The 19,132-nt window shown below is 41.2% G+C and overlaps 1 protein-coding gene across 13 annotated transcripts in view; it reads right to left on the bottom strand.

The window, feature by feature from the left end:
* The window catches only part of SLC8A1 (solute carrier family 8 member A1), a 374,762-nt gene that overhangs the window by 131,688 nt on the left and 223,942 nt on the right, over positions 1–19,132 (bottom strand). The gene's annotated exons all lie outside the window — the stretch shown is intronic.

The following is a 19,132-nucleotide window of genomic DNA, read 5'->3' as shown; positions in this document are numbered from 1 at the left end:
AATTTTAAAGGGACATTGTGATGAATATTAAAACACGTTAGCAGAATAAAAATTTTCTGGGAATACGGAGAATTATTTGTTAAGTATTGCTTTATTATTTGGGGGAGAAGAAATTTAATATAGTATAAGTAGAATAGAATTTTGGAATTAAGCTGAGTTAAAATTCTTGCCGTATCACGGTGTGACATTAGACAAAATTACTAGAATCCTTGAGGTTCAATTTCTTAATCTAGAAAATGGGAATAGTATGTACATTACAAAGAGATTATAAATACTAACTGGAGAAAATAATCTACAGCCTTGGCAAGTACTCAACATTATCCATGTTGTTAAAATTGGTGATTACTAACTGGCACTTCACAACAAAAATGACCGGGACAAATTTTCAACATACACATGCCCAGTCCCATGACAGAAGAATCTAAATTCAGAGTGGGACTATGTGTTGGGAGAAAGCACCCCAGAAAATTCTGAGGCACACCTCTGTTTCAGAATGACTGGTCCTGTTCATTTTACTCTTTTCAATAGAGGAATGGAATATGATCTGGTCATCACTGCAGTGACGTGAAGAAACTTTCTCCTAGCTAAGGGCACCAATATGGTTCAAGTCTTAGTATGGCTCATATTTTATGGGTTGGCATAAAGACAAATGGGATGTGTTCCCAGAGTACCTCAGTACGATACAGCTGAAAAAACTCAAGTATATTTATAGGGAAAATGTACCTATGACTGTTCAGTACTTCCACTGATTAGGTCATAGAACTAAGGGATTCCCCCGAACCCAAGCTGTGTTAATTCATTTTCCCTGCTTCATGGCCCCTGACCCCTTCAAGCCATCCCATGAAGACATCAGGCAGCAGGAGAGAGATACAGATCTACAGAATCCACAGGAATTCCTGGGAAGAGTTTAAACATCAGCAAGTTTTAATAAAGGAGAAATGTTTTATTCAGTAACTGAAGGTTTTTTAAAGAACCCCCTAAAATGTTGGATATCTGAATGGGATATAGCTAAAATACTAGGGTGTGAAAATGATTCTCTTTTTTAAAAAAAAAATTCTCACTAGAAAAAACTCAACGTGTGAGGTGGATAAGCTCAGACAAAGGGAAATCCAAACCTGCTAGTCAGAGATACAAAAAATATCAGCTTCTACCTTATGTTGCCAAAGAGACTGTATAAACAAACTCAAACAAAGAGAAGTGGTTGGCTGGTAATAAGGCTAATGTGGAAAACCTCTTCATTGTTGTGTGGCATGCTTCTTTTCAGAAGAACAGGAAAAAGTGCCAGGCAGAGAGGAAGAAAAACAAGAATAGAAGAGTTTTTTTTCCAAAAAGGGCCACCTGAGTCCCTGAGAGATGAACTTAGCCAACCCAGGGTAACATCTTATTAGATCTCTTGTAAAGTAAGCTTGGAAGTCCTGTGCATTGTCTCAGGATTCCCTTAGTACTTTACCCTCTATTCTTTGAAAAGCTGTGTGGGGAAATAGTCTCACAGGGGATCTCTTAATTCACACTTTCAACCAGTGTTTACATTGTGCTTTCCAGGCAGGGGCCATACCTGAAAATGGGGAAAAGGGTGAACAAGAGTCTGCCTGCCTGGTGGGAGACACCATTTACTAAGGAAACACACACACATTACTTCCTTTTATCTCTTTAGCTTCATTCACTCAATACATAAGGGGCATTAGAGATAAGTGCGGTGGGAGTTACAAGTAATTTCATGCCTCAAGATGTTTACGTGCATGCTGTAGAAAAACGCCCTCATTATAAATTTTAGCGAGAAAATTTTTGTTTTCCACCAGTAGATACACACTATGATTACAAATCTGTAAAAATCTTTAGCAAACAATGAGATAAACAGTTTTCATTAGTGATAGATATGAAACCTATGGATTACTGGTTTTTCCTTCTTTTAATTTTCATTCCTTTCCAATTTTTCCATAATGTGTCTGTATGAAAATTTGCAGTTCATTAATGTGAATCTGGCTTCAGAGTTGAGCTTTGCCATTATTCTTGTACAGAGTTAGAGGCAAGCATGATTAAGTTGGACAAAACCGAGATATAAAGCCGTTATTTCTACATTGGTTTGTTTGCAAGTTTTTTTGTTTTTGTTTTGAACGAAGATGCCTTTTTTTAATGTGCCTCTTCAAACCTCTCATCATAGAATTTGTCTGTTTTGAAGAGGGATAAAACAAGATTGCAAACCAGCTCTTATTTCACTGGAAGGTTTCCACTTAATCAGAAGGCAAATATTAGCATTGGTAGTTACATATTAAATAAAAAAAAAGAATTCTTTCCAACTCCTCAGTCATCAATAGATTAAAAATAGAAATGAGATTGGGGTCTTAAGACATTTCCCTATATTGTAAGGGTAAAAAACAAACAAACACCACCTTATAAGAAGGCAGCCAACACTCAGTGCTCAGAGTTGGCATGTTGAATTAATAATACACCCTTTTTTCTGTCAAACTGCTCGCAACCTGAGTGTTAAACATGCTTTCTTTGCACACTGCATCAGACAGACAGCCTCTCCAAAAAGTTGAAGTTGAATGCATCAGAAAACATGAGGTTAAATGCAGCAAAGATTTTGAACCTCAAAAACATCATTTTCTTTATAGATATGGGCTGAAATTTTATTTGTTTTAATATTTCAAATTTCTCTCTAGGAAACTGTCAGTTTTAACCTATAAAATATGCTATTGTAAGGTAATGCCACCCCAATAAGGCCTACTCAGTCTGAATGCTTGGTAAATTAGCAGATTCACCAAACTCTCAGGGGACTGCGAGCTCCTGCTGGCATATTGGTTTTTGTTCATTTTCACTAGATTGACAGGCTCATTATGGTAATATTGACATCGCCACTTGAGAGCTCATACTGTGCAACTGTAATTTTGCGTATGTTAGTAAGGAGACAATTACATCAAAGAACGAACATTTGGGCTGATGTGCAAGGCACCATTTAATTATAAGAACAATATGGGATTGAGTCCTGTCATTGATTCTTCTACTCCTTCCATCTTAATCTCCTTCCAACTTCTAATTCTTCATTTCCTTCCTTCTCTGCCTTTTTTCTCCTCTTTCCTTCCCTCTCAATAAATGACAGATCTTTTTTTTTTTTGATGTCATCTCTATATGGCTGCACTTGAAACAAGAGTTCCTCCCTCCTAGTTGTTGGTTAACATCTGCAAATGTGAGAGAATTTTCACATGACAAACAACAAGGAATCTGAAATAAACTGAAATGAAATAGTGTCTCTTCTCTCCCCCACCTCCGTGGTGGAAATGATGATATCCTCACCATCTGTACCCGCACAGGCTGTGAGTGGGCAGGGAACCAGCTGGAGATGCAGCCCGTGGCAGAGATCCAGATCCTCAGCTTCTGGGAGGCCCTAGAAGCTCACCAGGCCTCCCAGCTATTGGACTATCTCTTGTCATTCTAAGGGAAAATGTAAAACTTCATTCCAACCTATTTTGTATGGAGAGGATCTCACGATAACCAAGGCTGATGAAGAGTAAGGGACAGTGTTCTGGACAATGTTAGCAACCTCAGTCCTAGGGGCTGTCCACTTGCAATTATGGGATCTAGGGTCTGTCATGTCACCTCTCGGGTGTAGTTTTTCTCATTTCTAAAGCTTCCAGCTGTAAAATTCCATGACTCTGTTATGGAAAATATGAGCAGAATTAAAAGAAGAATGAAAATAGTTTGGGGATGTCTTCCTTTGCCTTGGATGACAAGCTATTAAAACAGTAGAATATCAGTGCACTCCCAAAATGTGTCTACGAGATAAGACAGGGCAGAAAAGGAAGCAAAATGCCATTATTTTTCTCTTTAATTAATTGAAGCAATGTGATTACTCTGAGCCCGACAGACTTCTGCTGTAAAGATGGAGGCAATGACTGCATTTGGTGCCCTCACTGGCACCACCCTTCTGTCCACGTGTGCCTCAGAACCAAATTTAGAGCCATGGAACAGTTATCCCAGTTTGCAAACTGGAAGAGCAGGGCTGGCAGGCTCTGGGAGCTGTTCCTGGTGCTAGGCTGGCATTCTGAAGCCCAACGGAAGCCGTAGGATGGGTAACCACAGTGGAATAGTGACAGGGCAATATTTGCATGAAAAGCCAGCTTGTGACCTTGTAAGAAGTTTCTAAAACCATAAGCTACCCAACATTTTTATTTGATTCCTGAATTGAACATCCAGCTATATCAGTTCCTCCCACCCCTAAGTGAATGGCATGTCAACACTGTCTGAAGGACACTTCACAGATTCTGTGGAAAAAGGCAGCAAAGATCTAGAATATAAAATTACTTTTGGGGTGGCTGATTGTGGCTCTAATGGGGCTATTCTAATATGTTTTAAAACCAAGGTTCATTGACCAAGATAGGCTTTCATGAATTTGAGAATGTGTGATAGTTATGATATAGCCCTATTCACATAGGTGTATTTACATGACAAAAATACGGGAATGGATGTAGAAGACAATCCCTTTCAAATGTTCCATAATGTAAGTAATTCTCTCTTTACCATCTAGTGTTCTAGTGGATATATTTAGGATTCTTGTTCCTCTGTATTAAATTATATGTTCCCTTTGAGCATGTTTTTTGCTCTATAAATGAACTTGGTAGTTTTGTTTGTTTTTGATTTTGACATCACTCAGAACTCCCTATGCTTAGGCTGGGCAGTCAAGGGAAAGGAAAAAGTGCAGAGAAGCTGGAAGGCCTGTGCTCAGTTTTGAGCTGGGCTTTCCCAGAATGCACCTAATGCAACCCTGAGGCCAAGCACTTCCACATCCACAGGGCTCGGGATGCTGAGTCTGTCCCTCCAGCGTCCACCTGGGATGGACAGCCCATCACACCACATTCTGATGCCTTTCCCTCTCCAAGGTGAGGGTGGCAGTGTGCGGGGGGCGGGTGAGTGATGTGCTACTGTTCACACCAGCAGGTGAGCCTATCACACGTCCAGCCCCAGAATCTCTGCAGCTCCACCTGCCAAAATATAGTACCGAGTCCATTAATAAAATATATACATTTATAGATATATATGCATATATGCATTTCATATATCTATATGGCTGTATATATATATATATCTGTATATGTGTGTGTGTGTGTGTGTATATATATATTTGTATATATACATATGTATATTCATAATCTCACCCGGAATCTTCTAGTTTGCTTTAATCTTTTTAGTTGTTATTTTAGCTAAAGGCATGGTGAAAATTACTTGCAGATTTTGGCTCATTTTAAATATACTCCAGTGTTCTATAGAGGCTTCTTAACATGCTACACACTTGCATATATTTCAGAAAACCTTTTTAGATATATGGTTAAATGGTAGGGGGAATGTCTTTTAAATAAGTTTTTCAACATGCAGCTCCTGAACAGCTGATGACATTTGACTCACTGAGTCACTCACGCTTGTCCCATTTAGTTGCTGTCTGCTTCTGGTAAAAAATTAGATGGGCCAAAATTGGAGGACACTTAAGAAATGGTAATGAAACCCCTGCAAAGAGTCAGTGACAATTATGGAGATGAGCTCTTTACCACCCTTTCTGTGACCTTTCCTTCTTTTCGTGGCCCGTCTCACAAGCAGGCTGGCTTATGGCAGGAACATCATCAGGGAGGTCCCATGGAAAGGAAAACAGTTACAGAGATAGCCCTTTTCCAAGAACATACCAGATCGTGGCAAAGCATGTTACATCAACACTCTCCCTCAGCAATCTAGTTTTTACTGGAGTTAATTAAAACAATTAATTACCTTCCCTTTCAAAGAAGGACAGTTACATAAATAGATAATTTTCCAATCCACACCCATAAGGCAAGGGATTTCTCTGCATTTCCCTCAGTGTGTCAAAGAACCGAACTGAACACAATCATCCTTTTTATGACCTTTCAGAAGTTCCCCAACTTTTTTGGCTTTGTCTTCCTATCTGGCAGGAGAGCAGAACCACATCTCCACATGGACACAGGACTGCAAGGTTAATGAAGGCTTTCACACAGCAAAGATAGGTGATGCCCAACTGGTAACCCCAGTGATGGGGGGAGAGGGAAGGAGAATGGCGGGTGCTCCCCATGACAGTTACCGCCAAGTTCTCTTCAACCACAGTTTACCAGAGTGGGTGATGCTGACAATAATTAGGCAAACAGAATGCCAAACAATTGTAAGAAAAGCTGTCAAACATTTTGTGTTATTATCCCCTGCACAGGCCTGCGATTTGTCATCACAGAGAAAGTACATTTAAAAAAAATCTCTAAAACAGTGACATTTTGTTCAAATTACAACCCCCAGCTTCCCTGACTGCCTGCAGTCTCCAATGTTGAATGCAAGTCTCAGCAGTTTGTTCCCTCATTAATTGAGCAAGCCTGTGGGGTGGGTTCTAGCCGCTGATCTGGTGTACTAAGAGCTGGAACAAAGCAACTCTCCGCACATGAGAAGCCACTTGCTTTTAGATGTCAAAATGAAAATAACCAGCACCTGTATTTCCTTCTTATATTCTTAGGGCCACACTGATCCCAACACTTGAAATATGGTCTTCAGGATCAGGCTCCTATCTGTGTCATCCCTCCATCCAAGACTCTGGGTTCTGGACTTGGTTAAAGTGTATTTTAAGGGCTTTGATCTTTTCAATACAAAATCAAGTTTCCTGATGATATCCCCAATGGCTGTATTTGAACCAGAAAGAAAGAGAAATGGAAACAACCCTTTCCTAATCCAATTTGTTTAAGAATTTGGCACAGCTTTATAAATTCTTACAAAAATCGAGAGGAGTACTGTAAGGAGACCTCCTTGTGGAGATGCTGGGCCAGTGAGACAGGTGCAAGGTGCTAATAGTATCACTTTATTGAAAGTCCACAGACGGTCTTTAACTTAGATGTCTGGGTTGCTAAATGTTGAAATGGACCCAGAGGACACATAATCTAACTTTTCAACTAATGAGAGAAATGCCGTCTATTATGTTCCTGGCTGATGTTCTGGGCTGGACTGCTTACGACGATGAGCATGAGGCAGCCCTTCCTCTACAAACACCCGGCTGCTAGAAGACCTATGATTGGAATCTTCACTTCCTCAACTGCCCCTCCTGCTCCTGTCCCGACATCAAGATCCACTTCACATGAGACCTCCACCCTCTAGGCATTGCTTTGTCTGAAGAGCCATTTCTTTCTATCATGTTATAAGAGCTCCTTCCCACTCCTTTCTTCAGCTTCTTGATCTTTACACCCACGAGAGAACCTTTTCATCTTACGATCTCTTGTTAGAGTTTAGAAAGTCACCGAGTATCATCAGTATAGTAAATCTTCATTTTATTTAGGTAGATTTTTATTTTTAGAAATAGTAGCTATTACTCAAAAGATGGCAAATTATGTAGGTTAGCACAAAGAGTCAATGAGCTCTATTTTCCCATTGACTATGTATCTTCTGTTAATCTGTTCACAAGTCATTCAATACCTCCATGCTGGCTGCTGGATGCCCAGGGACCCTCTCATTAATTTAGCCCAATTGGATGGCACTTAGGACCTTTTCCAATCATCTTTTTCCTACCAAAAGGTTGTGTCTACATCTCTCATACGTAAGAAAGCTGATAGTGAATTCAATGGGCTAATTTAAACTAGGGTGTTAACAGCTTATATCTGAACACTTTCATGTATCGCAACCCAACTAACATTTACACATACACAGCATTTCGTTTCCTTAGCAAGAAAGTGAACAGGTTTGATTCTCTCTTTCTTCTTTATAGACAAATGTGAATTATTCCCCACAACCTGTTCATCTAACCCTGGACGCTATTTCTCAAGGGCAGACCATGAGAGGGACTAGGTAAGGGATGCACAGACCTCACTGAAAAACCATCTCAGCTACAGAATGAACAACTCAAAGTTCTATAGATGTGGAAAGCAAGTCTGTGTTGACAAGTCTGAAGACAAAGAACATATTCTTGACCAACCTCACTGAATCAATTTTTAAACCCCTTTTGACTCGTGGGCTTCCAGCCTATGCCAGTTGCCCCAGACTGATTAGAAACAAAAGCATTAACAGTAAAGACCAAAATAAATGAACTTCCTCTTAGAAGGCTTCTCTCTTGCCAAAGTTGACGGCTGAATAAATTCAAAGACATTGAACTTTATATCAGTTATGCCCACAGTCACTGAGGAAAGGTAATATGAATTGGCATTGCCAGTAAGGCAGAGGCTGAAAAAACTTTGGATTCTTCTCAACTCTAACTGTGATATAGAATATATACATGAAATATTATCTTTCCTTCCTGAGATAAGAAAAATATATAATTTAGATCTCCCACATGTAATCACAATCCTTGAGACAAAGTGGCTCATTTTACCCGTCCAGACCCTTTCAGGCAAGAAAGCTAGACATACAGTTTTCTCTTCCACAGAAAGCTTTTTCAAGAAGTTTTCCTCTTGTTTCCATCCACAAATTAAAAGGGGTGGAATACTCGGTGTAGCCCCAGCTGGGAATACAGTTTGTTGAAGAGACAGGAAGGAGAAGAGATGGGAGGACTCCCATAAATTTTCCTTTGCAATCTAAATATGTTGAGCACACGAAGATTGCAACAGAATGAGGTCAAAACGGCCCTTGCTGTGCTTTGGAAAACCTTGGCTGTGAGAATGCTGCATAGCAGATAGGAGGGCTGTTCCATCTCACCAACTGGAAGGCCAGGCTAGGGGGTGCTCCCTGGATGTGTTGAGATTGGGTACCCACAAGTCCCCGTGGAGTCCCTCTTCTGTTGGGAACAGGGGAAGCCCAGGCCATCGGTATTCTGCACACATGCTGACAGCCTGTGCTTGCACGGGCAATCATTTTTCAGCTGCTTTCAGATTCTCTTTATTGGTTATTTTCTCCCTTGGCTGAAAAGGTTTCTCTTTTGTACTAAGCAAGGTCACCAAACTAATACAATGGATTAGAAAAACCTCTCTATTTGGATTTTGCTGGAGTTCTACTGGGGTGGAAATGCTCAAACAAAATATGATGAAAGTTTTAGGGTGTTTTGGGTGACTCTAACCCCAAGGTCTCACTTAGCTGACTTGATTTCCTTCTCTCAGAGATTTAGGCAATGCTAGTTTGAGATGAGAGGTCTGATAGAGCCTGAAAATGAGGCAACTCTTACATCAGCCATTTGGTGTAGGAAAAGCCTGTGCTATTCTGGATGTCAAGATACTATGCCTTCATTAGTGTGCAGGTGTGAATGAATTATTTCAGGAGGAAAATGTGGGAGGGGGCACTGCATGGCAATGCAACTCAGTGTTTGCACTGAGTTTACCAATAAGCACAGATGCCTCTTCTCATGTTTTCCTGCCTGAGACAGAGATGATGATGATGGGGCAGACATAAAGGGAGGTTTGGGGTAGGTAAGAGAAGGTCCTTACTTTATTATTCTTACCAAGGCTTATAACTTTGTTTTCCTTTGTGTTGTGTCAGTCTGTTGCTTGCTCCACAAATAAACTGTAAGCTCCATAGCGACAGGGAGCACATCTGCCCTGTTCATTACTATACTGCCAATACCTATGACAGCTTCTAGCACATGGCAAGAAAGGACAAACACTTTGTCTCATTTAAACTGATGGATCTCATTCTTCAAGTGAGAAGTTGGCATGGATTTTCTTGAGGATTGATAATGATCAAAGCCAGTGGTGGACAGAAGAAGATTAGCTGGGAAACATGGTCTTTGATTCACTGAGAATTCCAGAAATATCTGACTTAGTTATCAAATAAATAAAATTCTAGTATTTCCTAGTCTGTTTTGGTGTCCTGGCTTGTAAACCATTTGTAAGCCATAAAATAGAAACACTAATTCTGTTTTTTTTTTGAAAGGCAAGATAATAGTAGCATCCATTTATTTATTCAAAAAATATTTCCTGAACCCCTACATTGTGCCAGGAACTGTTGATGCATGGTGAATATGGCAGACAGGTTGCTCATAGAGCTTTCACACTAGAAATGCATATATGGTTGGAACTGGTGGGCATGGGGTCCAAAACTATTTTATTATTATGGAACAGCTCTAGGCTAAATTTCTCTGAACAAATGATGTGTACACCTTGAGAGACTTGCCAAAATTTTGATCATATCTAGTTCTCCTGCCATCTCTCTGACCAACTAAGGTGGGAGAAGAGGAGGTGCATCTAAAGGCAGAGAATGAAGTGGGCAAGGAGGTACCCAGGGATCTGTGCAGTAACTTCTTCTTAGCAAGTGATCCTCCTATAATTCCCAAGAAAGAAGATGTTTAAGCATTGAGATGACTAATGTGGTTTCATAATGTAGACATTTCATCAGTGAATGATCTATAATGTCTGAACTACCTGCAGAGCAGGGTCAAAGCATAGGTTGGGGGGTCCACTACAAGGATAATTCAAGTCTTAGCTCCACTATTTGCTGGCTGATTCATGAGAAAGTTACTTAACCTTCCTAAGTATCAGTTTCATATAAAGTGGTGACAATAATACCTAAGTCATAGGGCTGTTGGAAATACAAAATAAAATAGTGCATTGTTAGCATGGTAAGTGACACATAATAGCAGCTGAATTAAGCGTTAGTTGCTTTATTCAACACATTGAATATATAGCACACATTTCATTAATAACTATTCATCAGAACTCTCAGAGGGAAGCAGTATGTATACAAGAGGCAGGTAAGAAAATTGAGCCTTAAAGGTATAGAACATTAATACTTCCAGTGCATCTGGGCACAGGGGAGGATTACATGCCACCTTCCCCTTGAAGTTAAATGTTACCATGTGACTTGCTTTGGCTAATGAAATATAAGTGAGAGACACGTGTGTTGCTTTTCGGTGGAAGCCTTTAAAAGTCATTGTCCCTTCCTGTGCCACCACAAACAGTAATGTTCCAGAAGGAGGATTATCTGGTATCCTGTGTCCTGAAGTGAGGAGAGTTAGAACAGAGTCTCCTGCAAATGACGGTAGAATGCTGCAGAAGCAAGAAATAAATCTCATCTGTTTTTGCCACTGAGATTTTTGGAATTTTCTGTTACTCAGCAAAACCTGGCTTATCCTCACTTGCCCAATATTAAAATTATTCCGATCCAGGATTCAAATTCAGGTCTCATGATATTAAGGCCTGTGCTTTTTGTGCCACCTTGCGGATATCCTTACTGCTTATTAGAAATAAAATACCCAGTAGACGGAACTTCTTTGAGAGAAAATTGACTGTCCTGATGCTTTTGTCTTTGACTTGGAAAAAAAATAATTTTTTTTCCACAGATGTAGAAAGAAAATTCTCTGAGCAAAGGTCAATGGAAGGTAACTAAAAAGTTAGAGAGAGATGAACAAACAATAAAACTGGTTGAAAAGATACATTAGTTCTACAGAACTCTTTTATTTCTCACAGGTTCATGACCTGAAGATTACATGGGATGAAGGGAAGCCCTTATCAAAAAGCCAGCAATTCTGTATCTACAAAGTCAATTTTTTAAATGATTTATGTGATGTTCTTCAGAACCAAAGGCAGTAATTCATTCATCACATTGGTACCCAGGCTGCTACTTAGATCTTGAAACTGATTAATTTTTATTTACAGCATGCCTCCCCTCATACATTACTGGAAACAAGATTTGAGAGTATGACATTTCTATAGCATGAAATTATTTACTGAGGGAAGTCCCAAACAAAAAGAAAAAAAACTACTAAAAGCCAAAGACCTCTGCATGCATTCAAATAACCATTGTGAAAACTTTCCAAGGCCAAATCTTCCATCTATCCAGCTCAGCCCATTTAACATCAATGAGCCAAATGAATTTATTTCAAGGGAAGCTATTCTTATATCAACTCATACTCACCACTAATTATAACAAAGAGAGGACAAAGAACTTAGGATTTCTATAGCATTTTCCCCAGAAGACCGAGATCAAAAGTTTCTGGAATTTGGTATGCATAGCTTATTTCAACTTAATTTTAAGTAATTGTGTATTAAAAAAAATTACTGTAAGCATGTCTCTTCTGGGCCACCATACACAGGTATTTCTTTCTTTCTAAACTGCAGAAGAACTATATTCCTAGGCTTCCCATCTTCAGCTGACAGTCTGAGCCTGATGTCTATCGCTATTTGAGGACCAACCCCATCGAGGGCAAGGTTCACATTTTTCTTATCAAACATATTACCCTGAAATTCCTAGCCCAGGGCCCACACCATTTGGATAATAAGGCCTTACTGTGTATCTCCTTTGCATCTTGTGATTTCTAGGGTTGGGGTAAAGACCTTGCTTGAATAGCAAGGAGACCGAGAGTAGGAACTACCCAGATACCACTTGAAAGAAATCTGCCCATCCCTTCTAGAAGCTACAAAATGAGAAGGCTGTGGAGAATGGTGCCTGCCATTTTATTGTCTATCATTTTCTAGGATAAAATTTCTTAAGGGAACTGTTAGGAGAAGCTAGCTCGGTCAATTGCCAGCTCCATACTGGAGACCATACACAGACTCATGTACATTTTGCACCATATCCTTACATTGCACCCTTTCTTCTCATCAGGATAATGATATTGGTTAAGCTGCAGTAAGACTGTTTGCTTGAGTCACCTACTCATAATGGCCTCTGGATCACTATTTCCTACATCATTAAGCATGGCCACACACCTCAAGTGGGTTGTGAATGAAATTAGTACTCTGCGGCTCCTCTCTCTAAGCTGGACTGTTTAAAAGCTATGGCTGGCTCATCAGTAAGTGGCTTGAATAGGTATGACTAAGGATAAACTATTCTGCAAGGCAGGTTATTTGTCAAGCCCTCTAGAAGCCAAAACTGTACAACCAAAGGGCAGAGGCTGAAGGCTCTTCTTCCTCTTCCTAGTTTGTTTTGTGGATGGGGTTCCTCACCTATGGGTAAACTTTGAAAGGCCCAGATCATGAGGTTCACGAGGCAAAAAGTTCAGCAAAGTTGTTTAAAATAGAGTTCACAAAAAAAAAAAAGAGAGAGAGAAAGAACTCTTCCACCAGTATCAATGTTGAAACACAATCATTAACTGGAGTATAAAATAGAAAAACAAAAGAGCAAAGGTTTGCTGACATTACCAAGATCCTAGATCCTTTCTTTGTAGGAGAAAGATTATGTTTACTTGGGTCAACAAGATGAGTCTTAGATAACTTCAGCCATAACCCTTATCATTTGTAAACAAAACAAGTTAAGGAATATAGGCTAGAAAATATACATACTGATATCCTAGAAACTTACAGATACTTACTTAATAAGTGGGCTCATGACACATACAAATGACCAGTTTTTTCATTAGTATTTTCCAGTCATGCCATTTTTCTGTGGCCTCTAAGAGTACTAGTCTAGAAAAAAATACTAAGTACTGACACACAGTATTTTAATTCGCTGCTTGTTCCCACTCAGTTATAAGCTCTGTGAGAGGAGGAAATACACTGATGTCTGTCCCAGTAGCCATGGCAGTACCTGGTGGACAGAGGTATTCAGCAGCAATTTGTTTAATGAATGAATGAAAACAAAAAGTGATAGAATCTGTCATTTATTAAGCACTTACTATAGGGAAAGGCATGCTAGGCATTTTGCCAATCACATTTTGAATTCTCTTGACAGCTCTACAAAGTAGATACTATTTTTCCCACATAAGAAGAAATAGCTTCAGTGAGTTTCAGGTGTGTGTCTGGCACACAAGGAAGTGTTCTGCAGCCATTCTCCCTTTTGGGGCGATCAGGGCCCCTCTTACATAGTTGTCCAGTCAGCAGGATGGCATGAGGGAGTCATTAATGACAGCTTGCTTTTCCTATTGAATACTTACCTCATGGTCAGTGGGACGGGTAGGGGAAGAAATACATGATTGTTGAATTGTGGTGAGTATCTTACATGTTTTATCATACTTAATCCTGAAAACAACCATGCTCATGTTAGCAGTCTTACAATCAAATAAGTAATCAAAAGTTAGGAGAAATGAAATGACTTTTTCCCAACTCCAAGCCTGAGTGCACATGCGATGGGTGCTAAAGATGAAAGCTCCTGGGCCCTGCCCCAGACTCACTAGAGTGGAATTCCTGAAAATAGGGTCCAGGAATCTCCATTTTTAGCCACTCATTTGATGATTCTAATGCAAACTCAAGTTGGAAGAGTGAGATACTATGTCCAGCTGCCTCTACATGCACATTCTTAGGGCAAGAAATTTTTCATGCATTTGCATAATAACAGAAGTCAGATGGCCTATAAATGAGAGACATATCCCTTTAGCAAGCTTTAGGGTTACATTTGCAGCTCAAAATATGGGGAGTACCTTGCTACTCCCCATTAATGTTAATGGAAATCATGTGGCTAATTCTCCATATTCCGTGCTGAAAAGTGTTCCCTTTAGAACCAGGAGAGGCTATATTTAATCAAACCATCTGGATTCCCATGCACATGTATAGGGCAGAAAAATAGGTCACAGTTGGTAAGCTACTTTCTGGAAACTCTTCTATTAGATCAGCAAACTCCCAAGTCCTGAAAAGGGTCCCTGCTCTCCTGCCTCCCTTGGTGAGTGTCGGCCCCAGAGCTAAGAGAGGCCAGAGAAAGTCCAACATGTAAGGAAAGAGTTTCAATAGCAAGCAAACACATAAAGCAAATCATCCCCCAAAAGATGAAGTGTGGAATAAACTAGTTAAAAGTTATTAATCTTCAGAAATAACACATTTCTACTCCAAAGTGACCTCACTTGCAGGTCAGAGAGCAGCATGAAATTAAGAAACACAATTTAGAGAGCATAAAAACTCCAGGTAAGAGCTCATGATGTCCATGATGCTCACAGAGACTCAAGTTCCTATGAAGTTGGTGAGGAAGATAGGCCTGTGAGACCTGAGAGTCAGGGAAGCTGTGTAAAAAGAGTAGAAAGCATTCACAAGGCTTCAAGAGCTCACATCTGTTACTATTTCTCTTATAGCAGAGAAGTTCTGGAGCTGCATGAGGAACTTTAAAGCAAGTAGATCTCTCAAGCCCTCTAGATAGGAACCTCAGTCAAGTCTTGGAGCAGGAAGCGACTGATTACAATGGGGAGTGAGGGCTGGTGGGCAGGAGGCTCAGCAGGATGAACAGGTTTTTATACCCATTTACACATTGCTACTCAGCTACTTCCTGTGAGTCACTTTGTTGCTGTTTGTAAAGCACCAAGTAAGCCCAGGCATGGAAAGGTAGAGGATTCCCACACATGGAGGATAAAGGGCATGTCCTACACCATTTGCCTTATAACATATGTCTAAGAGCCAGAGCGTGCCCTAATCAATGCAGATATAAAGTATCTTAATATCTTAAGATATTGAGTGGGCAACTCTACAAAAACACGAATGATACATGGTTCTCAAGCCAGCACCCACATAAACCATGGTGCAGAGCCCCAGAATTACCACCACTGTGTCTATGGTGAAATTCAAGAGTCCAATTTTTTTTTATTATTATTTTTATTTTTAATAAAATGCTTAAGTGGTAGGTAGATGCAAGATAAAGGTAGAAAACATAGTTTAGTGTTGTAAGAGAGCAAATGTAGATGATTAGGTGTGTGCCTGTAGACTATGTGTTAATCCAAGCTAGACAGGGGCATTAAAACATCCACAGATGCAGAAGATTTCTCTCAAAACAGGGGGGGGGGGGTGAGGTTCTAAGCCTCACCACTGTTGATCCCCAATTTCTCACCTGATGGCCCCCCTGCGACTGTGCCTGTCTTAGGTTGTTCCTCCCTTGAGGAATCTTACCCGTCTCTGGCTAACCAGTCATCTTCCCGGGGCCATACAGGGAAATGTAAAGTTGGTAAGTGAGAGAGAAGCCATATTGTTTGAAAAGGTTAGCTTTTTACTTCTTTGCAGATTTATGCCCTGTGGCTTCTATGCCCAGCATTTGTCTTGAGGTATCTTTACCACTTGGAGGAATTATGATGAGTCCAATTTTTTTATGCCAGAATCTTTTCACTTTCTCCATCATAGGATCAGGAACCTTTCAACTCTAGCTTTAGGTCCAAGTTGGTGCCAGAAGCTTTACAAAGGTGGGTGCCGTGGTGGTTATATTCATTTTCTATTGCTGCTGTAACAAATTCCCAAAATGTAGTGGTTTACAATAACACAAAAGTATTACCTTACAGTTCTGTAGGTTGGAAGTTCTGGACAGGTCTTACCAGGCTAAAATCAACGTACTGGCAGGGCTGTGTCCCTTCCTGGGGACTCGAGTGGAGAATGTGCACCACTGTCTACCTGCTTAAAGGCTAGCCACATTTCTGGGCTCATGGCCCCTTCCTCTGTCCTCAAAGCCAGCAAAGTTGCACCGCTCTGACATTCTTCCATAGTCACATCTCCCTCTGGCTCCAGACAGCAAAGGTTCTCTGATTTTAAGGACCCATGTGATTAGGTTGTACCCACGGAGAAATCCGGGATAATTTCCCCATCTCAAATTTTTCTTAACTTAATTACATCTGCCAAGTCCCCTTTGCCAGGTCAGGTAACATATTCATAGGTCTGGAACTGGGACATGGACAGCTTTGTGTGTGTCTGGGGGGCAGGCATTATTCTTCCAACCACACAGGGTCGGAAGTGGTGAGGAGGGAGGTTCCCAGAGATGCCAAGCCTCCTAGATAAGAGGCTAGTGGGAGGAGGCTACCTTTGTGGGCTTTAGGTTAGTGCTCTCTCTCCAGGATCCTTTAAGTATCTTGGGCTGGTTTTCTAAAGTACTGCCCCCACCCCACTGCCGTGCTTTGTTTTCTAATCACCTTCACTGCTACCACTGTCATTCTGGCCCAAGCCCACCCACCTGGATTATGGGCTAGTCCTCCCTCACTGTCCCCTGTGGCGCTATATCCAAAGCTGCACCTCCACACCAGGGTTTATTCTTCACATTGCAGCCAGAGTTTCCCTTTAAAATGCAGCCACATTATATCACTCTCATGCTTACAGCTCTTTAATGCCTTTCTCACACACTTAGAATAAAGATGACCCCCCCCTCCACACACACACACCTGGGGCTCACCGTGGCAGACAGAGCCCTACCTGGCCCAGGACTCCTCTCCAGTCTGCCTCACCCTCCTCCCCGGGGCACTGGGCTCCAACGACACAGCCTCTTTGCTGTTTCTCAAGCTTTCAGGCCAGCTCCCCCTTGGCCCTTGGCGCCCCTTGGTGCCCCTCGCCTGGAAGGGTCAGCTTCATATCTTTGTGTGGTTTGTTCCCTCCCGTCTTCCGAGACCCAGATTAAATGTTACCCCCTAAGGGAACATCTCTGACCACCCTCACTAATGCCAGCCCCTCCCTTCACCTTCTCCCCCAACTGAACGCATTTCTATATTTTTCACATTCCTCATTACTACCTGACGTAACATTTGTTTGCTTGTTTTCCTTGTTGATTATTTGTCTCTGTCACTAGAATAGAAGATACCCAAGGGCAGGGAGTTCCCAGTGAACCAACAACAGTGCCTTGTTTAGTAGAAGCATCCAAATATTTATGGAAAGAATGAATTCAACACATATTTCTTGAGCACCAATTACATGAAAGACGTATGATATAGCAGTGAAAAAAAACCAGACGTGGTCTGCCCTTTTCCCTGAGTGTCCACTGGTTGATTGGTTCTCCTGTCCAGTTAACTTTGACTGATGACTGAACTTAGTTTATAATTTCCATTTCCACCTCATGGCTCTCCCCTGATTTCATTGATGCTTATTTCATCCATCCAACCACATAGTTATTGAGCACCTAAGCTGGATCCATAATAGGTCCCTGTCCCTCATATACGAGAATAGCCTCAGTTTAGAACGTTTCTTTTGCTGGTGGCCATGATGAGAAGCAGATGAGGGGGTAGAGAATTTCTACCTATATGCCCACCATGCTCTCCCCCCCCTAATCCTACATATCTCCTCCTGTCTTCATATGAATTCATGTGCAGACAAAAAGGAACACACCTTAAAGTAATAACAGGGTCTCCTTAGATGATGAGAGGATTTCAGTAATGTAGGAGTCAAGAGACAGGGTCTTGGCATCAGCAATGCAGAGATTGTGCGGTGGGGACAGAGTTAGGTCACGGCACCTCTGCAGACCCTGCTCCTGGGTCTGGGGTGTCACACCGGCTTACCTCTGACCATGGCAGAATAGGCAGTGCCCTCTTGGCATTTTCCACATCTTGTTCACCATTGTGAAGTGGCTTGCAGTTCTGTTTTACTAAGAGAACATATGCTAAATAAATGGTTCCAAATTAGTCTGAGCTCATTCTGTTGCCTATGGCAAATCAGGTCCGGAGCACTGACACATGACCTGTGTGCACTACGAGATGCGATATGCAGTTAGTTGGGGCTCTATATGAGGACATGCACAACTCCAAATACTTCAGTAATACTGGGGCTCACCGTGGCAGACAGAGCTCTACCTGTATTAGTGAATAATTAACAATAAGTGATAATTAACATCTCCTTAGATGCTGCCTAAGAACGGCTAAGCAAGAAGCTGCACAAGGCCCACAAATCCCCAGAAATCCTCATCTTGCTCGTTGCTCTAGTGGAAGAAAGCTTGACGTCAGAAACTTTAGTTGAAGCATAAGCGATATGGAGGGTCTTTCTAGGGTCTCCAAAATTTGATGATATTTACTAGCTCTAATAAATGCTAAGCATAACTCTATGCTTTCAAAGTGAGACTCAATAATCAGTAATCAACTCAATAACACTGTTAAATGACACTGTAGCATTTCCAGGTCAGTCTGAGCTTTTCCTCCTCCTGGTTTAATGCCTCAGGATGGGCTGACATTCTTGACAAGTCATTGACTGAGCTGCACTTGCATAGCAAAGAGGAGGAAGAAGACATGGTTTATATGAACCGTTCCTCTCTCCATTTTAGCTCAGTTGGGCTAACAGTCTTCTTTCTTGGGGTACCGCCTGCTCCTATCCAGGAGCAGGTTGTCTGGAAGAAATGGACTGAAAGCCGGATCCCTGGGTTTGAGGCCTTTCTCTTTCACCTTCATGTAAGCTTGGGCAAGCCGCAGTTCTCTGTAGCCTGATTTCCCCTGGCTTCTGGATGAAGATAAGGACCCCAGTCCTGTGTACCTCGAAGAGCTGTTGTGAGGATTATGTGGGATAATTATGTGTAAACTGAAACTCTAACAAAGCAGGGCACCGGAGCAGTCCAGATTCATGCTGCATGTTCTTCTGGTAGGTCAGCCTGGACAGATACT

The sequence above is a fragment of the Manis javanica genome, chromosome 1 (assembly GCF_040802235.1).
Source record: "Manis javanica isolate MJ-LG chromosome 1, MJ_LKY, whole genome shotgun sequence".
In the NCBI taxonomy this organism is placed as follows: domain Eukaryota; kingdom Metazoa; phylum Chordata; class Mammalia; order Pholidota; family Manidae; genus Manis; species Manis javanica.
The sequence above is the reverse complement of the archived record's forward strand: the minus strand, read 5'-3'. Positions and strand labels throughout refer to the sequence as shown.